The sequence below is a fragment of the Lonchura striata genome, chromosome 2 (genome assembly GCF_046129695.1).
Source record: "Lonchura striata isolate bLonStr1 chromosome 2, bLonStr1.mat, whole genome shotgun sequence".
In the NCBI taxonomy this organism is placed as follows: domain Eukaryota; kingdom Metazoa; phylum Chordata; class Aves; order Passeriformes; family Estrildidae; genus Lonchura; species Lonchura striata.
The window spans coordinates 48,201,718-48,211,257 of NC_134604.1; positions in this window are offsets into that span (position 1 = coordinate 48,201,718).

The following is a 9,540-nucleotide window of genomic DNA, read 5'->3' on the forward strand; positions in this document are numbered from 1 at the left end:
CAATAGTGAGAATGCTAATTACTGTAACCAACTGGCAATGATGCATCCAAAATTAAATGGCCTGTGACTGAGCAGATGAACAATTTTTATAGCCCTAAGTTCAGGGAACATGGATATTCTGTCAAATTAACAGACAGTCTATTTGGTCTTAATAGGTAAATTGAAGTTATTTTAAAACACATTTAGATGTGCTATTAAGTTATCAGTTATTAAGTGCAGTTCTCCTTTCAGCCTAAAGGTATACAATTTGAATCTAAAATACCTGTAGTTTCTACATTAAAAAAAATGAAAACACACAACCAACCAAATAAAAATAAACCTACGACATTTTATAGCCCCTAAAAGCTTAATTTTCAGGTGAAACTGCAACATTGCCTCTGCTCCTACTCTTAGCTCCTCTTTGTACTTAGGTAAAATTCCCACTGAAGTCAGTAGCAGCTCTGAGCACAGAGGTCTTCAGGTACAGACACTGGAGGCTGCCTCCTCAGTCTTCAATTCCAATGAAAGCTGGATTTATTTCTTTTATAATACTGTAAGATCAAAGTTTTTACTTGACTTTCTACAGTGAACATTTATAAGAAAATCAAAACCAAGGCCATATATAAATAGTCCTTGATTTTTCCTCATTGCACTTAGCAAATTAATTACCCATATATTTCAGCACACACATTACAGCAGTCCAGCTTTCCTAGAAGCACTTTAAATAAATTCATGTATTCCTCAACTAACTTTATTATACTCTTTAAAGTTACCAAAGATCTTTCTCTGAATCCTACAAAATGCTTGATAAAGTGAAGAAAGAAAAAAAAAAGCTAATAAACGATGTACAAAAAAGTTCCAAAAGACAGATTATATTGCCAGAGTATAATCCTTTTCAAAGGATGTTTTGTTGCAAGTAATATTCACAAAGAAAACTATTGGTGCAGTATATCTGGCAAAATGGCTCATTTAGAGATTTGTCAGTAAGCAAGACTCTGGTTCATTTCAGGGGAACAGAACTGTAAGCAAGTCTGCCTTAATGTCCCCCCAGAAAATAAACCGCTGGATCTAAACCCCCCTGCACTTAGGGTATGATTACAGAAATGTCACTGAAATCAAGATCTTTAGTTACTGGTCAGACATTGCTATTTTTGTCAATCAAATTGAAACAGATGTTTCAGCTTCCTAATACCAAAGTGTGGGATTCACCTTGCCAGCCCTAAAACAAATCTATGATGTCTGGCCAGCCCACTCTAGCAACCCTTTATAGGCCCTGGATTAAAATTAGACACTTATAGAATACAATTCAGCAAATTTATTGAAGATGCTTATCTGAAGATGTGATGTCTCATATCCTAGAAAGCTCTGTTTCTTGGCAGTGATTCCCAGATGTGGTTGGTGATATCTGCTCATATGTAGATACCTATATCTTCTTGTTGGGTGAAGAGGAATCTAAAAAAATTTCTAATTTATTTTTCAGACAGCCAAGACAGAAGTTGTGCACCCTGCACTCCCTCCAAAGGGTTCTTTATGGATTTCTTGAAGAGAGCACATACACTGAGGGAGCTGCTCTCACAGCTACCAGGACACCACCTCCTCCACCCCCATGAGCACAGAGGGGTGGGGCAGCTGCAGGGATGAGCTGCAAGGAGCTGCAGCAATCACTCAAGCCAGAATTGATGGATATTGATAACATCATCACAGTACCTCTGCAGTTTTCTCATTGGCCCCTCACTCCACCTATTCATTGTTCATTCCAATTACTTCTCTCTTTACTCTTCTGTTTCTTCATTTCCTTCCTAACATAATTCCCCCAGACAGATTTGAAAAACAGCACAAAGCTTATAAAACTGAAGCAGTTCTTGGATGTATGTTACATCCTTCTCTCCCTTCTCTTCTCAATGTAAGATCTGCACAGCAGCTAATTTCTAGACTATCTTTTTCATGAAACTTGACTCAGAAGCTAAGACTACATTCACCTGAACTGTGGTGTCCGAGGAGCACTCTGAAGTCACTGAAGTCACATCTGACAAGCTATCATAAAATACTAAAGACAGGGTGGGAGATTTCTGTTTTAATCTGGCAACATTACAATGACAGACAAGAAGAAAAAAAAGATTTAACATCTTTGCTAAACATTCTTGCAATGAAGAGATGGAGAAACTGGGATTAGAGATTTCAGCAGTAAGTCAAGAAGGAAAGATCTGGGACTGATTTGGATCTATAGCATCTTTTGCATCTTTCTGGCAAATGCCTGGTCCTGCAAGGAGCCATGTACAATGCCCTGGCTGCCACTTCACTCCAGAGGTCTCTGATTTTGAGCCAATGATAACCATATCTATATTAACAAAATGCAAATTTCCACTTTTTTTACATTTTTAACAATAAAGGTTTTTCAAATATCAGCTGAATGTAATCAATTCAATCCAATTAATGCAAAATTTTAAAAGTAGATGTATCTACTGCATATACTCACAGGAAATGCATTGTTTTTCTTTTACATTATTCTGAAGTTTAAAGAATTTCATTGAAATACACAGCTTTGCATATTCTAGACTAAACAAACTGCACATTTAAGGAAAGATTTTTTTTAAAAAAACTCAGCATTTTCATAAGTTAGTACATTATACACAACTTATACCTAGCTAGTACCTTATATTCAGCCTTATATTCTCAGAAGTGCTGAAGCTGTTGAGCAGTGAATCAGTGACACAGTACTTCAGTGAGAAAACACCAATTGAGCCATTTTGCAAGTGTCTGCAGCAAAAAGCCGGGAAGAGTTGGGGCACTGTTACAATCATCTCTCTCTATTGCTTTGCAGCTTTTTTTTTTTTTTTTTTTTTTTTTTCTTCTTTTCTGCCAGGAAAGATTTTCTGGGATTACCAAACTCAACAAAAAACACTGTTCAAATTCACAGTAGCATCTGTCAAACCCCTGGCTAAATTGGATAACCCGGTTCCAGCCATCACACTATTGCGAAGAACTGATCAGAGGGTGATATATTTACTGGATCTCCTTGGCATCCCTCCTGTTTGAAGATGTTAGCTGCAACTGGCCTCAGAATCCACTTCTGATTACACAAAACAGAGAACAGACAAGCATTTTTTAAGGTTACAGCTGGACCAATTTAACATGTCCCCAGTTGCATACCCTTGCTAGCATTTCTCTGCTGGAAATAACTGTGCCATAGCAGACAATGCCCTTCTAGATTTGCCATAATGCAAAACAAACAAATTATGCCCAGCATGTTCATAGTCCATGGATAATGAAAGCAAAAAATGAGTCTAACTTTGCAGCAAACAGATAAGAACAGAAGTAGCAAACAGCTCAGAGATGAAAATACCTTAAATCTTCACAGCTATTCATAAAACAAATGGGTTATCTAAATGCCCTCTGCACATGTTTCTGACATGATCCTTACAGGCTGATTTTCCTGGAAGTGCAGAAAAACAGTGTGTGTGACAGATTTAAAGGAAGGTGTCTGATAACTTGCTGCAGTGTGATTAAATTTTTTATTGTAAATGAGTGGTATATTTGATTGGGGAATAGGATTCTGGAAATTACATCAGCTTTCTGCAACTTTAGATAAATGGATAGTCACAAAAGTGATCCATTCTCCGTCAGCCAAAAAAAGGAATGCTAACAGGGGTCCGCATGACTCCATACTGATGCTGAAGAGCACACCAGGACACTCTGCTGCTCATGATTTGAAGCTGTATTTCAGAGCCTCTCAGAAGAGCTGTGCCAGAATAAATAAAAGTTTTGGAGTGACAACAATGGGCAACCAGTTTTGATGTCAGACATTAAAGATGAATCATAGAATTTTTCAGAGCTGTAAAAGATAATAGTCACTACATGATCTCATTACTCCAAAGTCTTCAGTCAAGTGAGATTTTAGGGAACTTTGACTTTGACACGCTTTTTCTACCACAGCATAGGACAAAGAACCTACTGCAGAATACTGCAGAAGCCAAACAAGAAATTTGTCATTCTCAGTGTGAAGTACAGCATTCAAAGTAAAATATAAAGTATTGGGTAGAAGAGGATGCATCCTGTGTGGGGAATGCTTCAGGCCACTCTTCAGATGAGTGCTCTTACCCCTGATATGTACATATACCTGTTTCTTAAACTACAGGACCAGGCATAACCACAAACACACACAAAGAAAAGATAATTAATTGTCAAGATGGAGGTTATTGGATGCAACTGGATCAGAAATGTTAATAAAGATTGCTTGCATTGCTTCAGCCTGCTTCAGGTGTGATGAACATGCTATGAGGAGGATTGTGTTCCCTCCAAATGCATGAGAACAGTCCTTCCTCTTCTTTGCAGCATCTAACTTCAAAAATTCCTAGAATTTCTGTTTACAGACACAACTTCTGCTAAAGTAAGTACTGGATATTTTCCTAGGCAGAAGAGAGGCAGTAACAGGCACTGCAAGAGCACTCCCAGGTACCCTCACCATCCTAGAAGGAGTCACAAGGTCGTGTATGACCTCCATGACAGGGACTGCAGCAGGGCTGGGGACACTCAACCTATGTACCACAAACACACCCTTCACATGGCTTGTGGGAAGTCTGGCAGAGGCCAAGGAGCAGCCAAGTGCTGTGTGACAATCAGGAAGACACCATCTCTGATGGACTACCAGGAATCAGGACATGGCCACTGAGGGTTGGAAGAGAAACATAAGAGCCCTCTTTGCTCCTCTCAGAAAAATCCATACTTAGTCACAAATTACTCCTACCTGGGATGAGTTGTGTGTATTTTCCACATGAAGAGGTTTATGGGTGACAGATGCCAGTCAGCATGACCTGTGGGCACTCAGAACCTTTCAGGAGGAGGTGACAAACCTGCCGAAAGGTGGCACAATGTGCAGTGGCTGCACCATTGGCTGGCTGCGCAAATTAAATTTTAATAGAACTTTTTAAAATAATTTCAGTGTAAACCACAATGTATGTGAGTAAGCCTAAATTAATAAAAAACTATCTTTCAAGAATGAAGAATAAATGTAATCTGAGATCAATATTTATGAAGCTGTGATTAATTGACTGATGACCAAATGATTACAAACTTCTGTCTGAGGCAGCTACTCAAATGTATTAGCTTTGACAAAAAAAATTTAAAAAAAATACAAACTGGGTCAATGAAAAAATGCATTCCTAATCAATTTTTAATAGCACTTAAGATTTTATGATTTTTTAAACTTCCCTTTTAATAATTAATCAGAAAAATGAATCTAATTTAAACAAGGTGGTGTAAGGTGTTCTGTATCTGTTTGATGGTGTTCTTAATGAAGAAATTCAATTAGGGCTGACTTTTCACTATAAATCTCTGGTTTTAAGGAATGTTCTGATTGGCTGGTAAACATTTGAGACTGGGAGAATAATGGAGGTGAACCGCACTGCTCAGCACAATCTACTCATTAAGATTTTACACTGTTAATTCCAGCCTCCCCTTGGGAAGGGAAGGGAAGGGAAGGGAAGGGAAGGGAAGGGAAGGGAAGGGAAGGGAAGGGAAGGGAAGGGAAGGGAAGGGAAGGGAAGGGAAGGGAAGGGAAGGGAAGGGAAGGGAAGGGAAGGGAAGGGAAGGGAAGACTATGATTTCTGTAACTTTATCAAACTTCTCTGATGTTTTGCAGTGTTTTGCTTCATTCTTCACTACATCCTGGGGGACAGATCCTCTGCTGGCAGCAGGCACAAGGTTTTCTGAAAGGCTTTCATAATTACAATTTAAATCAAGGCCTGCTGCATCAAACCTTCAAACACTTGGAGCAATGACAGAGATAAGGTAGCAACCAAAACTTACAGAATAATGGCCTAAACTTCAAGATATTCCCTGCAGAAGTAGTCTCCTAAGTCAGTTAAATCTGTGCAGATGGGTTAGCAAGAGACTTTCTATGCATAAAAGGTAGCTAAAATTCATCCCTCTTCACTGTTACATTGCCTATTTCACAAAGGTTCTGTATATACTAGCAAATAAAATAAGAAATAAGATTAGAAATTCTGTTTATCCATACCTCTCGATGGTCAGCACCTCACCAGGTCCATCTGTGGCTCATTGCAGCCAGCCTTCATTCAAACAGTCTCCTACCTGGTGAAAAGTCCATGGAGACATCCTTAGTCTGAGATATACGAGCAGGGTACAGAGTGCCTGCATAGCACAATACTTGTGAAGCTTCTCCTTGCCCTCAGATGTCTTTCTACTATAATAGAGTTTGTTTAGAAAAAATATCTGAACAAGGGTCTAAAGGGAAATCAGCCTCTTGCATGACCCTCAAAAAGAAAGAAGGGCACAGCCTAGTGTCCTAAGTATGAAAGCTGCACTGACTTCAGGTATAACCCAACATTATCTATTTACTTGTTTGGCTCCTTGCTGACACATCAAGAAAAATGGAAAACATCAGAACTGCAAGATCAAAAAATCTAAAAGACATCACGAAGAATGGGGTTTTTCTTACTGAACTCTGGATGCCTAGAAGCAAGATGTCTACATCTGAGCTAGTCCTTGAATTCCTTTGTGGGTTGTGGAAAGTGTGAGTAGGAATATTCTTCTTTAAGAGGGTAAAGTTACTATGGTTAAACTCAAAATGAAAACTTTATCTTTAAAATTGATTTGTCATCTTTTACTCTTTCTTGTGAAGAAGACTAACTGCACCAAGCTTCCACAAGACTGTCAATCTCAAATATTATTAAATCAACAAAGTTATTATCTTTCTCTGTCCCAGTTCTCTTACCTAATGGCCAGAGATTGATATTCTGGCCTCTAACATTCATTTTATTTCCCTTCCAGAAACACCAAATTTTTTCTGCAGCCAAACCCCAAAGCACTGTTTTAAAGAGAGAGATGAAATTTGCTTACATTTTAAAATTAAAGCCACATGGGAACTCCCAGAGAGCAGATGGCAAGAGCAGCCTACAGTCCTCAGGCAGCATAGACAGGGGTATCTGAGAGCTACATATTTCTACTGAATGGCCTCTGAATGGCAGCCAGTGAGTCCCTGAGATGGTGTCTCACAACAGGAGCCAGTAAGGCCACCGCTCTGCAGGGCTCCTCAACAGTAAAATCCTGAGGAAGGGGAAGCTGTTTTCACCCTTTAATAACCACAGGTTTGAATTAGGCACCTAGAACCCAATGCTTCTTTACTCAGTTTGAGGCAAATTTCATCCTATATTCCCCTAAATCATGCAAAACCACCTGGGAAACCCTTTTATAAAAGCTGAAGATTCATCCAGTCTGGTTCTGAAGAGAAAGCTCTTCAAAGCCAATTTGAACAGACTTCATTGTTGCAGAAGTGGACACTGAGGGTGAAGAGTTTGGCTATCAGTGGTTTATATCTACTTGTGTTGGTAAAAAAACTGACCTTTAGGTTAGGTTTTCATGGCATAAAGCCCCACATCTAAATATATATATATTCAAATCACTGGAAGCAATGCAACTGTATTAATTATCACTGGGCTAATCAGCCAAGAAGACAGACATTTCATACCTACACCTGCTCCTTCCTCTCTCTGCACACTGTTGGGAAACATGCACAGATCCAAAATACAGGAATTGATGTACTTTAAGCCAAAAATATGTTAACTTTATTAATCTTTATGAACTAAACTCAAGCAGAAAAGAAATGTCTTAGTTGTCTGATCATTTTTTCTTGTCCTATATTTGTTCTTTTGAAGCTCTCACCAAAGAACTTTCCACAATTTGTGACAGATGCTATTTTCATATTTCCACTATAATTCCTCTCAGGTTTCTGAGATTTCAGGAGCAGGTAGTGAAGTTGCTGAAGCATTTCACAAATGAAGCCCTAATACTAGAAGATCATTCACAGTTAGAGTCTCGGCTTTTAACCCATCTTTTTTCTATAGGTTTACCAGCACTGGCCATATGGCTGGAAAACTGCCTGACTCTTTGATCCTTTTGCCCCAGTAGCAGCAGAGGTATGCCAGGCATTTCAGGAATTGTTTTCTCTTTCATCCTGGCTCCAGCCCTTTGAAAAGTATCCTTCATGCTACATGGACTGTGGTGTTCAATCCCTTGGACCTGTTAAACATTTGTTACCTCCTGCATTTACATGGTATTTCTCAGCTCCCCTCAGCTGCAGCAGATTGTTACCCCTCCAGCTCCCTTCTCCTTGCTCCCTGAGGTCTCACTTTCAGTACTACAGAACTAAGTATTTTCCATACCCCTGAAAAGTTGGTAACATCAACCCATAAATTTCAACAAAACCTGAGGCGCTACTAGATCACAAATAATTTTTTAAGTACTCCTTCACAGTCTATGCATACAACTTCAGCAGAAATCCACTAAACAAATACGTTTAACCTCCTTAAGAGAAAACATGTTCCTTTTAGCAGCTTATTCAGGAAAATAAACTCCTTTACAAGTTATTTTTGTTTGAGAGAAAATATATTCATCCCAACAGAGCTTTTCCTCTAACAGGTCACTTTCCAGTTACATACACTTTTTTGAAGCAGTGGAAGTCATGCCTTTGAAAGGGTTCCTGCTTCATCCCAGATTCATTTAAAGGAGTTTCACATGTCAAATGTAAGATGCATTTCCCTGCTTTTGATTTCTCTTTCATGCATTTACCCTTTCTACTCTCGATATTGTCTATTCACATTTTTTCAATAAAAGTCAATATAAAAATAAAGCTAAAAAAGATAAATAAGAGAGATTCATTGCATTCCTGTGTAGTTTGCTGGCTGCACAATAAACTCACTGAATGAATTTCAGGCTCCAATGGCTCTCTTTTAAGCTCAAACATCTCAAAAATTTTACATTTCCCTTGAAAAAATTTCTCTTACCACCATTCTACCTAAGCAGCATGTCAGTGGTACCAAGACTAAAAGAATCTCCTCGAAGTGCATGTCCACTCACTCCAGTCTATCTTAATTAATGATATGTGCATTATGTTGGTAAATTATTCTTTTCTTATTTGACAGTACTTTTTCCTGAAGTTTACTAAAAAGTGTTGTAACATGTAAGCACTCAATTTTTATCAAGCACACCTTATTCAAACCCGCCCTCTCCTACTCAAGCATTGCATTAACACCAAATCCGCTAGGTCTTGTCTATGCTGGAATGTCACCATGGATTAGTTCTCTCGCTTTATTTGCAGTGACTTACCTATACCAAATTGAAATGCATCCGTGCAACTCTGCTGTGTCAGTCTAAGATACTTTCCTTGTTAATCATTGCATCCACAACTTTTGCTTGTTTGAATCAGCTGCTCAGCATTATAAGCATTTATCTTGTGGTGCAATGTTGAATCACTCAAGTCTGTAATTTTCAGCATGCTGTGGCACATTTACAAGAAACTACAGGAATCCTGGGACTGAGGTCAAGCAAGCAGATTCCTAGGAGCCTTATATCCCCCCAGCAGTGCTTCCCCGCTTTTTTCCAGCAGCCCAGAAAGTGCAACAGAAAAGCTCCATGATTTGGAGAGTTGTTGGCACAAGCTGGATGGCAGATGCAAAATTTTCATCCTTAGATTTGGCCCCTTGGTTTCCATGGATCAGAGTCTTCCACATGGTATCATCACATGCAGCACCTTGCAGGGCATGA